Source organism: Macaca thibetana, chromosome 10, assembly GCF_024542745.1.
Source record: "Macaca thibetana thibetana isolate TM-01 chromosome 10, ASM2454274v1, whole genome shotgun sequence".
NCBI lineage: Eukaryota > Metazoa > Chordata > Mammalia > Primates > Cercopithecidae > Macaca > Macaca thibetana.
In genome coordinates this window covers 67,164,836-67,186,363 of record NC_065587.1, presented here as the reverse complement: position 1 = coordinate 67,186,363, position 21,528 = coordinate 67,164,836, and the positions used below count along the sequence as shown (strand labels likewise).

At 49.1% G+C, this 21,528-nt stretch overlaps 1 protein-coding gene across 1 annotated transcript in view; it reads right to left on the bottom strand.

Moving 5' to 3' along the window:
* The window catches only part of COMMD7 (COMM domain containing 7), a 319,129-nt gene that overhangs the window by 38,273 nt on the left and 259,328 nt on the right, over nucleotides 1-21,528 (bottom strand). The gene's annotated exons all lie outside the window — the stretch shown is intronic.

The following is a 21,528-nucleotide window of genomic DNA, read 5'->3' as shown; positions in this document are numbered from 1 at the left end:
ACACGATGCCAGACACTGGAGACAGGGAAGGGAACAAAGCAGGCCACGGTGTCCCTCGGAGAGCTGACATCAGAGTAGAACAGTAGGTCTCAACCTTGGATGGGCATCAGCATCACCCCTAGCATCACCTGGTATTGCCGGGCCCCGCCCCCAGAGGATCTGATTCGAAAGGCCAGGGTGGAGCCTGAGAATTTGCACTTCCAACAAGCACCCAGGGACCACACTTTGAGACCCTGTGGAGTGGAAAAACGGAGTCACCAAAGTTTACTCAAAATAGTGCGAGGGCTTTGACTGTGCAGGGCAAGGAGGGTAGTGGTCAGGTGGGTGAGGGGAGGTTATTGAGACCATGATCATCACTGCAGCCCCTCAAACACTTTAACCCCCTTGCCCTCTCTTCCCAGGGGCTCCTCACAGTTCCCAGGTGAATATTAGCCTGATCCCCATTGGAAACATGAGAAAATAGAGACATGCTACCCAGAATCTAGGAACTGAACGCCAAGCCTACAGGCTTCACCTAGCCGGTAAGTCCAGCCTTGAGGGTAAGGAGGTAATGCGGAGAAACCTGGAGCAGGGAAATGTGGGAGGTTTGGCTGGCCCTCCCCACCAGCCCTCCTCCTCTCCTCTACCCTTTCCTGAAAATCCCTTCTGTAAAAGTATAAACAAAATGTGTTCTACCCAAAGGCCAAGCCCATCCCCTTCAGTCATTATATCATTCAACAAATATTGAGTGGCACATGGCTGTGGTCCCAGCTATTCGGAGGCTGAGGCAAGAGGATCACTTGAGATCTTGAGATTGAGGCTGCAGTGAGCCCAGATGGCGCCACTGCACTCCAGCCTGGGCGACAGAGCAAGACCACATCTCCCCACTACCCGACCCCGCAAAAAAAAGTCGGCTGTGAGGCAGATACCATGACGTGATAGGCAGTTGGGATCCCACAGTGACACAACCAGATGAACCAGATGCAGTGCCTGGCCTCTGAGAAGTCAGAATTGACCCAGGGAGGCAGACGCCCGTGTGTGTGAAAGCATTAAGGGATGCCAAAAAGTAGAAGGAGCTTTAAGAATGTGTACAGGACACAGTCAGAGTTTGGAGTACCTGGAAGATAATAAACCTTTGGGTTACAAACAGACAGGGAGTGAACTCAGAGGCCCTACTCACTGTGCAAGAATATACATATATATATATATATTTTTTTAGATAGATTCTGGCTCTATCACCCAGGCTGGAATGCAGTGGCACAATCTCAGCTCGCTGCAACTTCTGCTTCCCGGGTTCTAGTGATTCTCCTGCCTCAGTCTCCCAAATAGCTGGGAATACAGGTGGCTACCACCACCCCCAGCTAACTTTTGTCTTTTTTTTTTTTTTTTTTTGAGACAGAGTTTCACACTTTTTGCCCAGGCTGGAGTGCAATGGCGTGATCTCGGCTCACTGCAACTTCTGCCTCCCAGGTTCAAGCGATTCTCCTGCCTCAGCCTCCCGAGTAGCTGGGGTTATAGGCATGCGCCACCACGCCCAGCTAATTTTGTATTTTTAGGAAAGACGGGGTTTCTCCATATTGGTCAGGCTGGTCTCGAACTCCCCACCTCAGCTGATCTGCCCGCCTCAGCCTCCCAAAGTGCTAGGATTACAGACGTGAGCCACTGCACCTGGCTCAACTTTTGTCTTTTTACTAAAGATGGGTTTTCACCACGTTGGCCAGGCTGGTCTCAAACTCCTGACCTCAAGTGATCCACCTGTGTCAGCCTCCCAGAGTGTTGGCATTACAGGCATGAACCACTGCACCTGGCCTGGAATTTTTATTTTTAAACATTTTTAACCTTGTTAAAAAAGAAGATCTGGGCTGGGTGCAGTGGCTCACGCCTGTAATCCTAGCACTTTGGGAGGCTGAGGTGGGTGGATCACCTGAGGTCAGGAGTTCAAGACAAGCCTGGCCAACATAGTGAAACCCGGGTTCTACTGAAAATACAAAAATTAGCCAGGCATGGTGGTTCATGCCTGTAATCCGAGCTACTCTGGAGGCTGAGGCAGGAAAATCTATTGAACCCAGTAGGCAGAGATTGCAGTGAGCCAAAATTGCACCACTGCACTCCAGCCTGAGCAACAGAGTGAGACTCTCTTTTTTTTTTTTTCCGAGATGGAGTCTCGCTCAGTCGCCCAGGCTGGACTGCAGTGGAGCGATCTCAGCTCACTGCAAGCTCCGCCTGTCAGTTCACGCCATTCTCCTGCCTCAGCCTCCCGAGTAGCTGGGACTACAGGCGCCCACCGCTACGCCCGGCTAATTTTTTGTATTTTTAGTAGAGATGGGTTTCACCATGTTAGCCAGGATGGTCTCGATCTCCTGACCTCGTGATCTGCCCGCCTCAGCCTCCCAAAGTGCTGGGATTACAGGCGTGAGCCACCATGCCTGGCGTGTGATTTGTTTTCATTTTACATACACAGGACTCTCCCATTTCACCAAGTTATTTAATAATCCCTTGTACTCCACGTGTGGTCCTTGGACCAGCAGTGCAGGCTTTACCTGGAAGCTTGTTAGAAATGCTGAAACTCGGGCTGGTTGCGGTGGCTCTCACCTTAGAGAGCCACCGCACCCAGCCCGAGTGAGACTCCGTCTCAGTAAAAAAAACAAAAGTGCTGTAATCCCAGCACTTTGGAAGGCTTGAGGCTGGCGGATCATGAGGTCAAGAGATTGAGACCATCCTGGCCAACATGGTGAAACCCCATCTCTACTAAAAATACAAAAATTAGCTGGGAGTGGTAGCGGGTACCTGTAGTCCCAGCTACTAGGGAGGCTGAGGCAGGAGAATAGCTTGAACCCGGGAGGGGGAAGTTGCAGTGAGCCAAGATCGGGCTACTGCACTCCAGCCTGGTGACAGAGTGAGACTATATCTCAAAAAAAAAAAAAAAAAAAGAAAGAAAGAAAGAAAGAAAGAAAAGAAAAAAGAAATGCTGAATCTCATTCCAGCACTTTGGGAGGCTAAGGCAGGCAGATCACCTGAGGTCGGGAGTTCAAGACCAACCTGGCCAACGTGGAGAAATCCTGTCTCTACTAAAAATGAAAAAATTAGCCCGGCAGTGGTACATGCCTGTAATCCCAGCTATTCCAGAGGCTGAGGCAGGAGAATCACTTGAACTTGGGAGGCGGAGGTTGCAGTGAACTGAGATCACTCCAGTGCACACAAGCCTGGGTGACAGTGAGGCTTTGTCTCAAAATAAATAAATAAATAAATAAAATAAAATACCGAATCTCAGGTCTACTAGACCTACTGATTCAGGATCTGAATTTTAACAAGATTCCTAAGTTATATGTGGGCGCATTAAAATTTGAAGTGCAAATAGGCTGGGCACGGTGGCTCATACCTGTAATTGCAGTACATTGGGAGGTCGAGGTGGGCGGATCACGAGGTCAGGGGATTGAGACCATCCTGGTTAACACAGTGAAACTCCATCTCTAATTAAAAAAAAATACAAAAATTTAGCCAGGCGTGGTGACAGGCCCCTGTAGTCCCAGCTAATCGGGAGGCTGAGGCAGGAGAATGGCCTGAACCCAGGAGGCGGAGCTTGAAGTGAGCTGAGATCGAGCCACTGCACTCCAGCCTGGGCAACAGAGGGAGACTCCGTCTGGGAAAAGAAAAAAAAAGTTTGAGGTGCAAATAATAACAACCATTTTAAGTGCTCACTTTTTGCAGTGCTTTATTTTAAGCACTTGAATACACACTGTGTATAATGATAATAGTACTTTGCATTGTCTACTGATTGTTGCTCATATTATTTTTTCTTTTTTGTGTGTGCTGAAAACCAGGAATGAACCATTATTGCTATTTTAATGTTTACCATAATGTGTTATTGCTGTCATTTACACATCTGTCTCCTCTACTTACTAATTATTTTGTCTCAGGCAAATGACTAACCTTTCAGTGCTTCTATTTCTTTATTTATTTATAAAATGGAGATGATAATATAACCTTCTCGAAAAGATGAAACAAGACAATGCTTAGAAAGCATTTAGCACAGCAACTGGACCATGGTAACAGCTCAGTAACTGCTTGGTGTTATTAATATTTCAGGTTTTCAATCTTATAAAAAGAATATGACAGTAAACATTCCTGTACACAATCCTTTTCTACATCTGATTATTTCTTTAGGAAAAATTTCTAGGAAGGCAAGGGATACTATGTTCAGTCTTTCTGGGCTCTAAATATCATGGGGATGGAGTGGAGGTGAGGAGGTCTAACGGATACTACAAAAAGTAGTTATAAAGAATGAATAGGCTGGGCATGGTGGCTCACGCTTATAATCCCAGCACTTTGGGAGGCCAAGGCGGGCAGATCACCTGAGGTCAGAAGTTCTAGACCAGCCTGACCTATATGGAAAAACACTGTCTACACTAAAAACACAAAAAATTAGCCAGGCCTGGTGGTGCATGCCTGTAATCCCAGTTACTCGGGAGACTGAGGTAGGAGAGTTGCTTGAACCCGGGAGCCAGAGGTTGTGGTGATCCGAGATCGTGCCATTGCACTCCAGCCTGGGCAACATGAGCAAAACTCCATCTCAAAAAAAAAAAAAAAAAAAAGAGAGAATGAACAAGGGCCAGGGGCGGTGGCTCACACCTGTAATCCTAGAACTTTGGGAGGCCTAGGCGAGTGGATCACCTGAGGTCAGGAGTTCGAGACCAGCCTGGCCAAAATGGTGAAACCCCATCTCAACTAAAAATACAAAAATAAGCCAGGCATGGTGGCAGGCACCTGTAATCCCAGCTACTCAGGAGGTTGAGGCAGGAGAATAGCTTGAACCCAGGAGAAGGGTGTTACAGTGAGCCAAGATCGCGCCGTTGCACTCCAGCCTGGGTGACAGAGCAAGACTTCATCTCAAGAAAAAAAAAAAAAGGCCGGGTGCGGTGGCTCATGCCTGTACTCCCAGCACTTTGGGAGGCCACCTGAGGTCAGGAGTTCAAGACCAGCCTGGTCAACATGGTGAAAAACCGTCTTTACTAAAAATACAAAAATTAGCCAGGCGTGCTGGCGGGCACCTGTAATCCTAGCTACTCAGGAGGCTGAGGCAGGAGAATTGCTTGAACCCAGGAGGCAGGGGTTCCTGTCAGCTGAGATTGCGCCACTGCACTCCAGCCTGGGTGACAGAGTGAGACTCCGTCTCAGTAAAAAAAACAAAAGAGGAAGAAAAGAAATGATAAATACTTCAGGTGATGGATACCCTAAATTTCCTGACTTGATTATTACACGTTCTATGAAAGTAACAAAATATCCTGTGTACCCCATAACTATGTACAAATATTATGTATCAATTTTTTTTTAATATAACAAGGACGGATGACTTTTCAAGGTAAGCAGAAACAAAACCATTAACCATGAACCATCTCTCTGAGAACACCCAGAAATTAGCATTTCTGCCTGAATAGGCACCTGGTGAAGTTCCCTGATGAGGCTCCGGGTCCGGGCCCTGCCCATCTTCCAACCCATATCCCCTACATCCCAAGGAGGAGACATCCAAGTCCTCTAAAAGTAGCCTCCAGATCTCAAATCTCATTTTTGCCTTCAATGATAAAATGCTACCTAAACATCATCCAAAAATGCTGCATAATATTCTACAGAGCAAGAATAAAATGCCCGTAACTAATCCTTGTGGTTGCCTATTTAGATTTTTCTGACTTTTCTTTCTCATTAAGAACTTTGTAGCTAACAAAGGCAATAGATAAAAAAGTCTTTCCAATGTTCTCCTTCACAATCCAATCTTAGAGGAAGGAAGGAGCAGTGATTACCTTTAATGCGATAACTTTGTAGCAGGAAATGCAGGCCAGAGCCAGGCCTCTCTTCTAGAGAACCACCTGCCCCCATTTCAGCGTTAATGAGGGACCCTGCTCCCTTCATTCACTTTAAAATGTCCCTGTGGAGGGCGACGAAGTACTCACTCCCTTTCCCCTCCCCCGCCCCTGCAAGTGAAAGAAGTTCATTAAGAAGTAGTTTCTCAGGCGGGGAGGATTCCTGCTGGGAGTTTCACCAAGGGGCCAGGTTTTCCCTAGGAAAAAGGTCTAACCCTTCGCACTCTGAAATGCCAAAGGGCATTTTTTTAAAAATTAAACTTTTAATTTTGAGATCATCGTAGATTCACATACAGTTTTAAGAAATAATACAGAGACATTCCTTGTAGCCTTTACCCGGTTTCCCTCGATGCACAGATCCCACAGTGTCATCACCAGGATATTGTCATTGATACAGTCAAGATGCAGAACATTTCCATGGCAGCAAGGATCGCCCATGTTGCCCAAGGGACAATTTTAACAGAAAGGACAAGCTCTAGATCCTCTTTCTACCAAAAACTAGAAGAAAATACTAGGAACATTTTGAGGTTAAAAAAAAGAGAGAGGGGCCGGGCGCGGTGGCTCACGCCTGTAATCCCAGCACTTTGGGAGGCCGAGGCGGGCGGATCACAAGGTCAGGAGATCGAGACCACGGTGAAACCCCGTCTCTACTAAAAATACAAAAAATTAGCCGGGCGCGATGGCGGGCGCCTGTAGTCCCAGCTACTCAGGAGGCTGAGGCAGGAGAATGGCATAAACCCAGGAGGCGGAGCTTGCAGTGAGCCGAGATCGCGCCACTGCACTCCAGCCTGGGCGACAGAGCGAGACTCCGTCTCAAAAAAAAAAAAAAAAAAAAAAAAAAAAAAAGAGAGAAAAATTGGGCCGGGCACAGTGGTACACGCCTGTAATCTCAGCACTTTGGGAGGCTGAGGTTGGCAGATCTTCTGAGGTCAGGAGTTAAAGACCAGCCTGGCCACACAGTGAAACCCCATCTGTACTAAAACTACAAATATTATCCTGTCGTGGTGGCGGGCGCCTGTAATCCCACCTACTCGGGAGGCTAAGGAAGGAGAATCTCTTGAACCCGGGAGGCAGAGGTGGCAGTGAGCTGAGATCACGCCATTGCACTCCAGCCTGGGCAACAAGAGTGAAATTCCGTCTCAAAAAAAAAAAAACAAAAAAACACACATAACAAAAATGTAAAAATACAGTTGACCTAGACTCTTGACATCCATGTCATGAAAGTCATTGACAAAGGAAGGCTGGAGAATTGCCCTAGATTAAAATAAACTAAAAAAGACAAGATAACAATGCAATGTGTAATTCTGGATGGAGGTCAACAATTGCTACAAAAGACATCATTGGCACAAAATAAACCTACTTAACACTACTGAACTCTGCACTTAGAAATAGTTAAGATGGGAGGTAGGCATGGTGGCTCTTGCCTGCAGTCCCAGCTATCTGATAGGCTGAAGCAGGAGGATCCCTTGAGTCTAGGAGTTCTAGGCCTGGGCAACATAGTGAGACCTTGTCCTCAAAGAAATAAGAAGAAATAGTTAAAATGGTAAATTTTATTAAAGCCACAATTTAAAAAAAAATACATTATTGTGACAATTGAAGTCCGAACACCCACTGTAGATTAGATAATAATATTGTATCAATGTTCAATTTCCTGAACTTGATAAATGTAATTTGGTTATGAGAAAATGTCTTTGTTCTTAAATACATGTTCAAAGTACTCAAGGTAAAAGTGGATAAAATGGTTCAGGGAAAAAATGAGCCAACGCATGTGGTAATGTAGAGATTACTGATTAATTTCTAAATTGGCTCTGAGCATGCTGGAAACCAGAGGGAGATGAGTTAATTTCACTTCTAGTTTTTCATCCTTACACAGGTAAATTAATGTAGATCAATTTCTCTTGTTGGACTTACAGGACAGTTCCAGTTCTCCAATTTCTATCTAGGACATGGTGATGAACTTGTTTACCAGTTCAAAAATCTTCCTTCCAATAGCAGGATTTCTGGGGTAGAGTTTAAGCCTTTTTAAGACCCTCTGGCCTAAGCTCCAGTGGACATTTAAGCTGCCCCTCCAGAAATTTGCTTTTTAAAGAGCTCTTTGGCAGTTCCTACTTTGAGGGTGTGGGTGATAATGTCTCTACCTTTTGGGAATCTCACCCCTCATTTCAAATTCATGGTAGGAATCACTTTGCCTGAGAAAATGAGGCCTGGATCTCTATTGTCCCGCTTTGTTTTTCTCTGCAGAACCATTATAAAGTGAATGCCTGGCCTGCCCTGCTTTAGGCCAGCAATGCATATCACTGCTGGGTGCTGAGAACACAATCTGGGGTGTAATCTTGGGGGAATGACCTCTAGAACTTTCTTTTCTGGACTATTTTCATCATCTGAAAGATGGAGGAGTCTCTTCTTTCATTCCAGTAGTAGGTATTTTTTGAGCATCTACTATGTGCCAGGCCCTGTGTTTGGTGTCAGGGACACAGCAGTGAATAAGATAGATGACTGGTCTGCATTTACGTTGCTCAGAATCTAATGAGGGAGGCTTACCTTATATGAAGAGTCACTGAAAGACATTGCAAAGGAGAAAAATGCTAGGAAGGAGAGTAGGGGGCTGTCAACAAGTGTAATGCAGATAAACCCATCTGGTGGAGGGAAGGTAAGCCGACTGAGTAGTTAGCCTCTGTCCAGCCTTAGGAAAGGAGCGATTGAGGGGGAAGCCCTGGGGTCTTGGGCATGTCACCCCTACCTTCTCCCTCTCCTCTGCAGGTCAGCATAACTCGGTAATCATTTCCTGGCCTGCAGCCAGGGTTATCAGCATGCTGTGTATATGGACTTCGTGAAGCTTGGAGGCTGAGGGCCCTGACCAGAGGAGATAAGAACAGGTTTGGACAAGAAGAACCCATCCCCTCTATGTTTATCTCAAAACGATAGAGCAGGCTGAGTCTGGACCCAGAGCAAATCCAGGAAGTAGAATCCAGGAAGCAGAGATGAGTCAAGAATGACTCTAAGGTTTTGGGCTTCATTCCATGCTATACTATCTGCCCCATTTGACAGTGAAGGAAGCAGATGCCCAGAGAAGGGAAGACACCTGTCTGAGGTCACACAGCAGGTTAATAGGAGAATGAGAACAGAACCTAGGCCGCTGATCTTTTCACCTTAACCATCTTATCCTCCTCAGAAGTCAAGCCTGAGCTTCCAAAAATAAAGGAACCCAGGTCCAGGAAAACTTGCTGTTTTGTCTGAGGGTGAGGGGTGAGACAATGATGAATCAGGGTTTCAGGGAAACAAACATTTACTTATTACCTAATGTGGGGGTAGATGTGGTCCCTGCTCTCAGGAAGCTCAAAGTGTGAATGAATTAAAGTCAATGTGACCAAGCGCGGTGGCTCATGCCTATATTCCCAGCACTTTGGGAGGCTGAGGCAGGCAGATCACATGAGGTCAGGAGTTCAAGACCAGCCTGGTCAACATGGTGAAACCCCGTCTCTACTAAAAAATACAAAAATTAGCGAGGTGTGGTGGTGGGCACCTGTAATCCCAGCTACTCAGGAGGCTGAGGCAGGAGAATCGCTTGAATCCAGGAGGTGGAGGTTGCAGTGAGCCGAGATCGCGCCACTGCACTCCAGCCTGGGCTATACAGTGAGACTTCGTCTCAAAAATAAATAAATAAATAAATAAAATACACACAACAACAACAAAATAAAGTCAATGTTACTTCATTTCATGAACAACATCAAATTCGGAGCGGGCTATGGGGTATTCTCCAAGGGGCAAAAACAGGTGATGTTCAACAGAGTGAGGCATGGCATCTCTTTCAAGGGCCAGGATGGAAAAAGAAATCAGTGGATTCAGTTCTGGACCCCACGTCAAAAGCCACAAAGACAAATCACAGACTTTGATTTGCAGTGAATCCTCTTCTCACGAGGGCCACTGTGCAGCATCCAATAATAATAGCTACTACTATGATAACTAACAAGCTTTCATTCATTTGATGTCTTGTCTGGAGAAACGGGGATAAAACAGTATCCACAGACATAGAGACTGTTGCAGAATGAAGGAGGGATTTCCTGTTTTCTTCTTCTTCTTCTTTTTTTCTGATGAGGTCTCACTATGTTGCTCAGGCTGTTCTTGAACTCCTGGGCTCAAATTATATTCCCGCTCGGCTTCCCAGAGTTCTAGGATTACAGGCCTGAGCCACCATGCCTGGCATCTGGTCTTCTATTAACTATCACTGTGCCAGGCATGGTGGCTCTGACCTGATCATTTTACTCTGACCTGATCATGTCACTGAAAACCCTGCAAAGGCTCCAATTGCTGAAGGTGTGGATGCTCTGATTCCTGTCTTCTTCACCAGAGTCTGCCTTCCTCTCCAGCGGTGTGCTCTAGTCACAGGGGCCTCCCCTCCATTCCTTGTCCAAGCCATGCTCCTTGTGCCTCAGGACCAGAGCAAGTGCTGTTCCCAAATCCCAGAACACATTTCCCTCACCCCTTAGCCTGCTGCTTACTTAACCACTGCATCCCGTCATATCTCTGCATGAGCATTACTTCTTTTCTTTTTCTTTTCTTTCTTTTTTTTTTTTTTTTTTGAGACTGTCTCACTCTGTCACCCAGGCTGGAGTGCAGTGGCAGGATCTTGGCTCACTGCAAACTCTGCCTCCCAGGTTCAAGTGATTCTCCTGCCTCAGCAGGGATTACAGGAGCATGCCACCATGTCCTGCTAATTTTTTTTTTTTTTTTGAGATGGCATTTTGCTGTTGCCCAGGCTGGAGTGCAGTGGCACAATCTTGGCTCACTGCAACCTCTGCTTCCCAAGTTCAAGCAATTCTCCCACTTCAGCCTCCCAAGTAACTAGGATTACAGGCACCCACTGTCATGCCCAGCTAATTTTTGTATTTTTGTAGAGACAGGGTTTCACCATGTTGGCTAGGCTTGTCTTGAACTCCTGACCTCAAGTGATCTGCCGCCTCGGCCTCCCAAAACGTGACTTACTTCTTCAGTAAAGTTTTCTCAGGCCCCATGACCTAATTAATTTTCATTTTATAATACCCTGTTCTCATCATAGCATTTAATACCATTGTAGGCCGGGCGTGGTGGCTCACGCCTGTAATCCCAGCACTTTGGGAGGCCGAGGCGGGAGGATCACAAGGTCAGGAGTTTGGCCCAGCCCGATCAACATGGAGAAACCCCATCTCTACTAAAAATAGAAAATTAGCCAGGAGTGGTGACATGTCTGCAATCCCAGCTACTCGGGAGGCTGAGGCAGGAGAATCACTTGAACCCGGGAGGCAGAGGTTACGGTGAACCAAGACCAAACCACTGCACTCCAGCCTAGGGGACAGAATGAGATTCTGTCTCAGAAAAAAAAGTACAACTGTAATCTTACAACTATTTGTGAGATAAATTTGATGAATGTCTGTTTCCCCTACCTAGTTGTAAGCTCTGGGAGGGCAGTAAAAGGACTTTGTGTTTTTCTTCTCAGCTTTATTCCTTACCACAGTGCCTGGCACAGAGCTCAGTGAATTCAATAATTCAATAAATGTGCACAGACTGGCCAGGTGCGGTGGCTCACGCCTATAATCCCAACACTTTGGGAGGCCAAGGCGGGCGGATCACCTGAGGTCGGGAGTTTGAGACCAGCCAGACCAACATAGAGAAATGCTGTCTCTGCTAAAAATTCAAAATTAGCCGGGCTTGGTGGTGCATGCCTGTAATCCCAGCTACTTGGGAGACTGAGGCAGGAGAATCACTTGAACCTGGGAGGTGGAGGTTGAGGTGAGCTGAGATCATGCCATTGCACTCCAGTCTGGGCAACAAAAGCGTAACTCCATCTCAAAAAAAATTAAAGAAATATGCACACCCCTCCTCCACCAATGACAGAAACAGGGAAGGAAATTCCGTGCTGGTTCTGCAGGGGATAGAGAGAGATGGATGACCTCCCTCCATCCCAATCCCCTTTGGGCCTTGTTTTTCCCGTGTGTGAAATGGAGATTAGACTCCTTCTTACTTCATAAGGGTGCTGTGAGAGTCAAAGTGTAATACACATAAATGTTTAGCTCAAGTGCCTGAGCACATGGTAGGCTCTCAGTAGCTATTATGAAATTGCTTATTTAATAATAACTAATGAATGGCTGGGTGCGGTGGCTCACGCCTCTAATCCCAGCACTTTGGGAGGCCGAGGTGCGTGGATCCAGCCAGGGCCAACATGGGGAAATCTCGTCTCTACTGAAAAATACAAAAATTAGCCGGGAATGGTGGCAGGTGCCTGTAGTCCTAGCTACTTGGGAGGCTGAGGCAGGAGAATTGCTTGAACCTGGGAGGCGGAGTTGCAGTGAGCTGAGATTGCGCCACTGCAGGCCAGCCTGGGTGACAGAGCAACACTCTCAATAATAATAATACTAATAAATAATGAATATGACCTGGCCAGGCTCTGTGTACTTGTCTAGCCAGGTACATTTAAGGAAAATATTTCAATGACCCATTTTGGGGTTTAAAAAAAGGAGAAAAGGAGTCTGGCTGTTCCTGTTGAAAATGAAAGGTGAGGAACCCACTTTGCAAATGAACGTGGCCTCTAATGGCACTACCATTAGGACTGAATACCTTACAATGGGGTTCTTTCACATACATGGGCTGTGCGAATCCCCACAGTCATTCTGGGAAGTAGGCATGGCTATTATTATTATTATTATTCCAATTAGACAAGGGAGATGCTTGAGGCTCGAACTCCTTAGCATAGCACACACAGAGTGGGGGTCACAGGGAGATGGGGGTGGAGTGGAGGATCTAGTCCTAGCTCTGCCAGCTGTAGCCCTCAGGCAAACCACTTCACTTTTCTGAACCTCATTTTCCTTGACTGTAAGGAGGGGCAGTAGATACTAGACACTAGAGGTGGACTGGGCTTGCCTGAGAGGCTGGGAGACCCAGGGACAGACAGGACTATTTGGCAGACACTGAGGATGGAAGGAGAACATTTATCCCTGAACCTGCCAAGAGCTGAGGCAGCCAGGAAAGCAGTGCAGCATATACTCATTAATAATAATAATATAGGCCGGGTGCGGTGGCCCACGCTTATAATCCCAACACTTTGGGAGGCCGAAGCAGGCAGATCACCTGAAATCGGGAGTCTGAGACTAGCCTGGCCAACATGGAGAAATCCCACCTCTACTAAAAAAAAAAATAATAATAATGTAAAATTAGCCAGGCATGGTGGCACATGCCGGTAATCCCAGCTGCTCAAGAGGCTGAGGCAGGAGAATCGCTTGAACCCGGGAGGCGGAGGTTGCAGCGAACTGAGATTGCACCATTGCACTCCAGCCTGGGCAACAAGAGCAAAACTCCATCTCAAAAAAAAAAAAAAAAATTATTATTATTATATATATTATTTAACAAGCATTTTTATGGTATTTCCCATGTGGTAGGCACTGTTCAAAATGCCTTACATGTATTAACTCATAATTCTCAGGACAATCCTAGGAAGTAGGTAAAATTATCTCCATTTAAAGATGTGCTGAGGTAGTCTGAGGCGGGAGGATCATTTAGGGTCAGGAGTTCGAGACCAGCCTGGCCAACATGGTGAAACCCCGTCTCCACTAAAAAGACGAAAATTAGTCCGGTATGGTGGCTGGCGCCTGCAATTCTAGCTACATGGGAGGCTGAGGAGGAAGAATTGCTTGAACCTGGGAGGCAGAGGTTGCAGTGAGCCAAGATCGCACCACTGCATTCCAGCCTGGGCAACAGAGTGATACTTCTTCTCAAAAAAATAAAATAAAATAAAATAAAAATAAAGATGAAGAAATTGTGGCATAAATAGGTAATAACGCATGCTCACAAAAATTTCTACCATACAGTAAGTGTCTATTATGCAGCAGGCACTGTGCTAAGCACTCTATATTTGTTATTAAAAACCTGTAGCTGCTCTAAGAACTGAAAGGTGATAGTATAATTTAACAGAAATGTAAGTTAACTATAACATGGGTGTCAGCCCATCAGTGTGTTGATTTATTAGCATAAGAGTGTCTAGGATGAGGCCGGGCGCGGTGGCTCAAGCCTGTAATCCCAGCACTTTGGGAGGCCGAGGCGGGCGGATCACAAGGTCAGGAGATTGAGACCACAGTGAAACCCCGTCTCTACTAAAAGTACAAAAAATTAGCCGGGCGCGGTGGAGGGCGCCTGTAGTCCCAGCTACTCAGGAGGCTGAGGCAGGAGAATGGCGGGAACCCGGGAGGCGGAGCTTGCAGTGAGCCGAGATCGCGCCACTGCACTCCAGCCTGGGCAACAGCGTGAGACTCCGTCTCAAAAAAAAAAAAAAAAAAAAAAAAAAGAGTGTCTAGGATGTAGATATGTACACGTGGCTTTTCTTTACAATGTTATTTTATTTTAGAGATGGGGTCACACTGTGTTGTCCAGGCTGGTCTCAAACTTTTGGGCTCAAGTGATACTCCCACCTTGGCCTCTTTTTTTTTTTTTTTTTTTTTTTTGAGACGGAGTCTCGCTCTGTCGCCCAGGCTGGAGTGCAGTGGCCGGATCTCGGCTCACTGCATGCTCCGCCTCCCGGGTTCCAGCCATTCTCCTGCCTCAGCCTCCCGTGTAGCTGGGACTACAGGCGCCTGCCACCTCGCCCGGCTAGTTTTTGTATTTTTTAGTAGAGACGGGGTTTCACTGTGTTAGCCAGGATGGTCTTGATCTCCTGACCTCGTGATCCGCCCGTCTCGGCCTCCCAAAGTGCTAGGATTACAGGCTTGAGCCACCGCGCCCGGCCCCACCTTGGCCTCTCAAAGTGCTAGGATTCCAGGCAGGAGTCACTGTGCCTGACCCTTAATTTTTTGAAGAATAAATTTTTATTTAATATAATCTCTAATTTATAGAAGAGTTGTAAGACTAGTTCAAGGAACTCCTGAATGTCTTTTAAACCACATTCCCTATTTGGTTCATATTTTGTCCTCTTTGCTTTAACAATCTCCCTGACTGATACATATATATATTATTTTTCTGAATTATTTAAGGGTCAATTGGTGACATTGTGCCTTTTTTGTTTTTGTTTTTCTTCGAGACAGGGTCTTGCTCTGTCGCCCAGGCTGTAGTGCAGTGGCAGGATCATGGCTCAGTTGTAGCCTTGATCTTCCAGGCTCAAGGGATCCTCCCACCTTAGTCTCCCGAGTAGCTGGGACTACAGGCACAGGCTACCATGCCTGGCTAATTTTTTTGATCTTTAGTAAAGATGGGCAACACTTTGTTGCCCAGGCTGCTTTTGAACTTAACTCAAAGGGTCCTCCTGCCTTGGCCTCTCAAAGTTCTGGAATTAGAGGCATGAGTCACCATGCCCAGCTGCCTCTTCTAAATAATTCAGTGTTCATTTCCTAAGAGCAAGGACACTCTCTTATCTATGTGTTGTTGCTTTAGGTGATGAAACAAATGGTCTGTAATCACAGAATTTGTATCCCCTTAATGAATATTCCTCACCTTCATGATTATAATAATTATGATCTGCTAAAATACAATTTTAAGTAAACACTGCAAGGTGACCACACAGTAGGTGCTCAGTCAAGGTTTGATCACACAGCTGACTCACTCTGTGTAATCCCTTCCTTCTCTGGGCCTCAGTCTCATCTGAAATGGGCCCCCAGTTCTCCTTGCCTCACATCCTCATGGGTGGCAGCGAGGCTTAGATGAGATGGTGAATTTGATCAATGCACTTTAAAAACTGTAAAGAAAGGCTGGATGGCAGTGGCCTGTAATCCCATCACTTTGGGAGATAAAGGCAGGTGGATCATGAAGTCAGGAGTTCCAGACCAGCCTGGCCAACATGATGAAAACCTGTCTCTAGTTAAAAACAAAAAACAAACAAAAACACACATGAAAATTAGCCAGGTGTGGTGGCACATGCCTGTAATCCCAGCTACTCAGGAGGCTGAGGCAGGAGAATTGCTTGAACCTGGGAGGCGGAAGTTGCAGTGAGCTGAGATAACACCACTGCAGTCCAGCCTGGGTGGCAGACTCTGTATCAAAAAAAAAATTAAAAAATTGTAAAGAAGTTCTGTGCCCTGGGGAGATATCAGGCCATTTTTCTACCCATTCTCCCAACATTCGTGCTTCTTCCCAAATGACGGGACTGAGACCACCTGCTCACCCAACCTTCTACTTTTTCTTCCTGGGTTTAGGTGGTCCAAGAAAATCCAGCCCTTTGGCTGGGCGCGGTGGCTCACGCCTGTAATCCCAGCACTTTGGGAGGCCCAGACGGGCGGATCACGAGGTCAGGAGATCGAGACCATCCTGGCTAGCACAGTGAAACCCCGTCTCTACTAAAAAATACAAAAAAATTAGCCAGGCGAGGTCGCGGGCGCCTGTAGTCCCAGCTACTCGGGAGGCTGAGGCAGGAGAATGGCGTGAACCTGGGAGGTGGAGCTTGCAGTGAGCTGAGATCCGGCCACTGTACTCCAGCCTGGGGCGACAGAGCGAGACTCCGTCTCAAAAAAAAAAAAAAGAAAATCCAGCCCTTTGGCATCTGAACCAGGCCTCCCCGGGGTTCCTGGTGGTGGCACAGGCATCCTCTGCCAGAATTCAGGACACAGAGTTTAGCTGTGGGTTCCTAGGTTAGGGTTCAGACACAAAGGCCCAGGAACCCTCCCCATAGACCTTTTTTTAATTTTTAATTTTAATTTTAATTTTTATTTTTTTGAAATGGAGTCTTGCTCTGTTGCCCAGGCTGGAGTGCAGTGGAGTGATTCGGCTCACTGCAACCTCTGCATCCCAGGTTCAAGCTATTCTCCTGCCTCAGCCTCCCAAGTAGCTGAGATTACAGGCGCCCGCCACTAGGCCCTGCTAATTTTTTGTATTTTTAGTAGAGACGGGGTTTCACCATGTTGGCCAGGCTGGTCTCGAACTCCTGACCTTGTGATTCGCCTGCCTCAGCCTCCTGAAGTGCTGGGATTACAGGCGTGAGCCACCATGCCCAGCTTCAGACCTGTTTATGTATGATGTTTTCTTTCCCATAATGATATGCCCCAGGCTGGGCATGGTGGCTCACGCCTGTAATCCCAGCACTTCGGGAGGCTGAGGCAGGCGAATCACAAGGTCAGGAGTTTGAGACCAGCCTGGCCAACATGGTGAAACCCCATCTCTACTAAAAATACAAAAAGTTAGCCAGGCGTAGTGGCGGGCACCTGGAATCCAAGCTACTTGGGAGGCTGAGGCAGGAGATTGAACCCGGGAGGCAGAGGTTTCAGTGAGTGGAGATCGTGCCATTTCACCATTGCACTCCAGCCTGGGTGATAGATCGAGACTCTGTCTCAAAAAAAAAAAAAAAAAAAAAAAAAAAAAAAAAGATATGCCCCAGATGGTGGAGGCAAGCTACAGGCCCTCTCTCCAGAGACCCCGTTCTTCCTGCACCAATGGACTGGACACCAATTTGTATGTTTGTGCCAGAAAGCCAAGGAGTCCTGCTGTTCATTCACAAGAGGCCCTGCTGGGCGCCAGGCAGGGCGCTGAACTGAGCCCATTTCTCTCTGGTATCTCCCTAGCCTCTCCCCAAGCTCTTAGGTAGAATGAGATCCAGTAAGTATAGACACTTTTGCAGCATCCAAAGAATTAACCCTTCACTCATTTACTCACCTGGTAAGAGATACAGGGAGAAAGCTGTGGAGTAAGGCAGCCAGAGCCCAGAAGGCAGGAAACCCATGCCCATTCATTCAACAAACTTGTATTGAGCTCCTTTCTGATGCATCCCCCATCCACTATAGCACACAGATGTGGTTTCTGCTCCCATGGTGTCTCTGTGTGTGTGTGTGTGTGTGTGTGTGTGTGTGTGTGTGTGTAGGGGGGGATGTAAACAGGAAAACAGATATGTAAAACAATTTCAGATCGCGGTAAGTGCTAGGAACAGAATGAAATAGGATAGGAGTGATGGACAGGGAAGACTTCATGTGGAGTAATCGGTAAAAGCCTCTCCAGAAAGTGACCTTGTGGGAGAAAACTGAGGGGTGAGAATCTGGTCCTGCAACGATCTGGGCAAGGAATGTCCAGTTGTAGGGAACAGTGAGGTCAAAGCTACCATCACAAGGAAACGCTTGGTGTATTGAGGAGCAGCAGAGAAGTTGGAGTGAAGACAGAGAGGGGTTAAGGTAGTAGATTCCTTGAAGGGTAGGCAGGGGAGGCTCCTATGGGGGCTTGTAGGCGATATAGATCATTCATTTGTTCATTCATTCATTCAACACATATTTATTGAGCATCTACTGAGATCCTGTCCTTAGTTTACTGCGTGAAGACAGACCACAAGAAGGTAAACAAGCAAATATGTAAGTCCCAGGTCAGATAAATTTTAGGAAGCGCTGTTTTCCAGTGGTTCAACGGTCATCTCAGGGCAGAGGTGGGGAGACCTGCTGAAGGCTGCTTCTCCCTCAGTCTGTCCATGCCTGCAGGGTCTGGAACCCAGGTAGCCAGAGACCCGCTGGTCTTCTTTCCCCTCCCCTGTCCTCCCCTCCCTTCAAGATGGCTGACAAAGGCCGGGCTGGGTGGAAGGAAGGGAGGAAGGGCGAGGCAGAGGGTCCAAAGCAGGATGACAGGCAGGGGCACCGCGGCGCCCCGGTGGCACTGCGGCTGGAGGTGGGGGTTAAAGCGGAGACTCTGGTGCTGTGTGACGAAGTGGGGGCCCTGCCCTCTCTGAGCCCCCGCCTCCAGGCCTGTGCGTGTCTCCGTTCGGGCTGAAGGGAGCCCGGGAAAAGAGGCTCCAGAAGGAGTCTGGTTTTGGACGTCTGACCCCACCCCTCCCGCTTAGGGTCCCCCAGGGTGATTTTACTGGCCCGGGGTTGGCGGGGGCAGGGGGCCAGGGGGCGGAGCCCGCAGAGAGGGGCGGAGGGGAGGCTCCGAGCGATTTCAAATTTCCCTCGTCCCCGCCCCCCGGTCCCCCCGCGCCCGGGCCGAGATCTGAGTGGCTGCGGCGGGGGCGCCCCTGGGCGGGGGCGGGGCGAGGGCCGGGCCGGGGCTACAAGGGGAGTCGGCACCGCCCCCTCCCCACCCACTCCCGCTGCCCCGTCCGGCCCGCGCCGCTTCCTCGCAACAGCCGCTCCCGGCTCCGCGGCCGCAGCCCGCGTGGACGCTCCGAGCGCCCCCCGACGGACAGGACCGGCTACCTGGCGGTCGGGCGAGCGGGCGGCCGCGCCCGGCCGGCAGCGCTGGGGTTAAGTGGCCCAAGTAAACCTAGCTCGGCGATCGGCGCCGGAGATTCGCGAGCCCAGCGCCCTGCACGGCCGCCCGCCGGCCTCCCGCCAGCTAGCCCCGACCCGCGGCTCCGCCGCCCAGCCGCGCCCGAGCCAGCCCTGCGGCAGGTGAGCGCCCCGGGGCCCCGGGGAGGCTCGGCAGCCGCCGGCTTCGAGGGCTGCTAGGGGAGGGGACGGCGGGGGGCTTCCTAAGCTGCCGGGGAGAGAACCTCTCCAGGACCTCCCGAGGAGGGGCTCCCGCCGGGCTGGGTTGGCGGGGTGAGGAAACGCCCACGGACCCTGCTTGGGGTGGAACGGGGTCCGCGGGTGGGACGCGGGGGACATACATCTGACGGGACCGGAGATACGAGAGGAAGGGACGCGTCTGCTGCCTCCAGGAGCCCGAAGAGGAGAGAAGCTTGCTTTCAGGGAGGGGGACACGCTGGCTTCCCGGGGTCCAGACTCGAGGGGGAGGAGGTGTCCGTCGAGAGCATGAACAGGGGCTTTGCTCATGGGCAGGGGGTGTACTCACTTGGCCTCGGCCTTGGGATAAGTTAAGGAGCGGAGGAGGTGAGGAGGGGTTTCTGCCATGCAGGTGGGCGTCCGCCCCTTGCAACTGGGATGTGGGGCTTCAGGCGAGGCGCTGTCCCTTCCCCCGACCCCAACTTTAGGAAAGAGCTCGTGAGTGTGGGCTTAGACTCGGGCGGGCTGGGGTGTGCACGCGTGTAGGGGATGGAGGCAGAGGGCGACCTCCCGGGGTGCTCCCGAGCTGAGCCACCAAGCGCGGGGCGCAGCGGGGCGCCCACTCCCTGTGCACATCTGGCTCGGGAGGAGCCGGCCGGAGGGACTGCACCTCCCTGCCCCGGCCACGCCGCCTACCCTGGGGTCTTACATTCCATTCTTAGCCTATCTCCTGGGTGCGGCTGGCCCCACTTCCCAGACTCGCACACTGAGGCCACAAAACCTCTAGCACAAGTTCCTGGAAGATAAGCTTCCCGGCTCGTGGTTGCATGGGGAGGGGTTATTGAGCCCCACTTTACCGGGGAGCAAGTGGAAGCAGAGAAAGACCTAACAAGCTGTAAGACTGCGCTGCCCTTGGGCCCTGGCTCCCCGCTGGAGGATCTCACCTGTGGATGGAGTTCTGAGCCTAGTTCTTGCCAGCGCCTCCAGCCTTCCCTGCTCCCTTTTTCTCCCTGGTCTAGGAGAGAGGCTCGCTGGGCCCCCGTGTTTCCACCCTCCCCCGAAGCTGGGAAGTGTTTAAAGGGAATTAAGGACAGAGTATGAACTTTGAGCTGCCTCCTGAGTTCTGGATGCGGTGGGTTTTGGCGAATGGGGGGCAGTTTTTGGGAGACAGCTATTATCTCCTCTACCAGGCCTGCTGGGGCTTCTTGTTAACCCACTTTGGAAACGCCAGGTGCGGACTTGATTTTTCCAGAGTTGGGATGATGGTACTTAGTTTATAGGGTTGGTATACAGTAAGCACTCAATACATGTTTGCCATTGTTGGAATCACTAGCTAGCACACAGGCTAAGCAAGCTTCCTTCCCTAGGGAAGCATAAGTCTTAGTTCTTCAGCATGTGTTTAAACCCTGTCTCACCAAGTTCATTGCTCTCCGTGCCTTCATTATTACATCTGAATTAGCAACAGTCCTACTGATAGGGTTGTGTAAGTATGAAACCAGTCTTATGCGTGAATTAACCTTTTCAGCCCTTGATCTTCCTCAGATGTTTATGTGTAATAGCCTCTACCACATTGGGCCTGGGTAAAGACACAGTGGGATAGTGCCTGTGTAGGGTCAGCACATGATGAGTGTTGATGTCTGTACTTAATAACCAATAGCCTCTCGTTTTAGGGTGGCCATTCCTGAGATTTGGGGATGGAGGAAGGCACCCCTGCCAGCCTCTCCTTTTCCTGCCTTCACGAAGGTGGTCAGTTTCTTTCTCAACTCTGAAAGCTTTTCCCAATCATTGTCCACGATTAAGGAGTTGGCAGGAAGAACCGCCTTTGTTCCCTTTTGAAGGGAGTCTTGGTTTTGTTTTATGGGTTGGGGCCGTTTTTAAAGCCCTCCCGGCCAAGCATGGGGGCCTACTGCAAAGGTGTAATTGCAGAACTAAGTGAGATCCTTTACCTTTTGCCATTGGGGTGGAGAGTGCTGAGACAAAGGGACAAGGGCCGGGGCCAGTGGCATCCTGCTCTTAAAGTTGTAGACATAACCCCCACCCCTTGCAGAGGATGGGGGGAGGGGAAGACGGTATCTGGGAGCTGCAGGGGTCTAAGGGAGGAGCAAGGGAGGTGGGGTTGGGGAGGCTGCTTCCTTCCCTTCCTCCAGCCACGTGGGGCCTGTGATCCAGAGGCGCCTGTCCTCCCTCATTATTGCAGCCCCATGGACCTGCTTCCAGGGGGGGCTTGGGCGAGTTCTAAAGGGAAAACTTACCTTGGGATTCCTTTTCCTAGACCAAGTCATGCCAGCTGCCTCACCTCCAGACTCAGACGCCTTTTCCAGTTTCAGCTA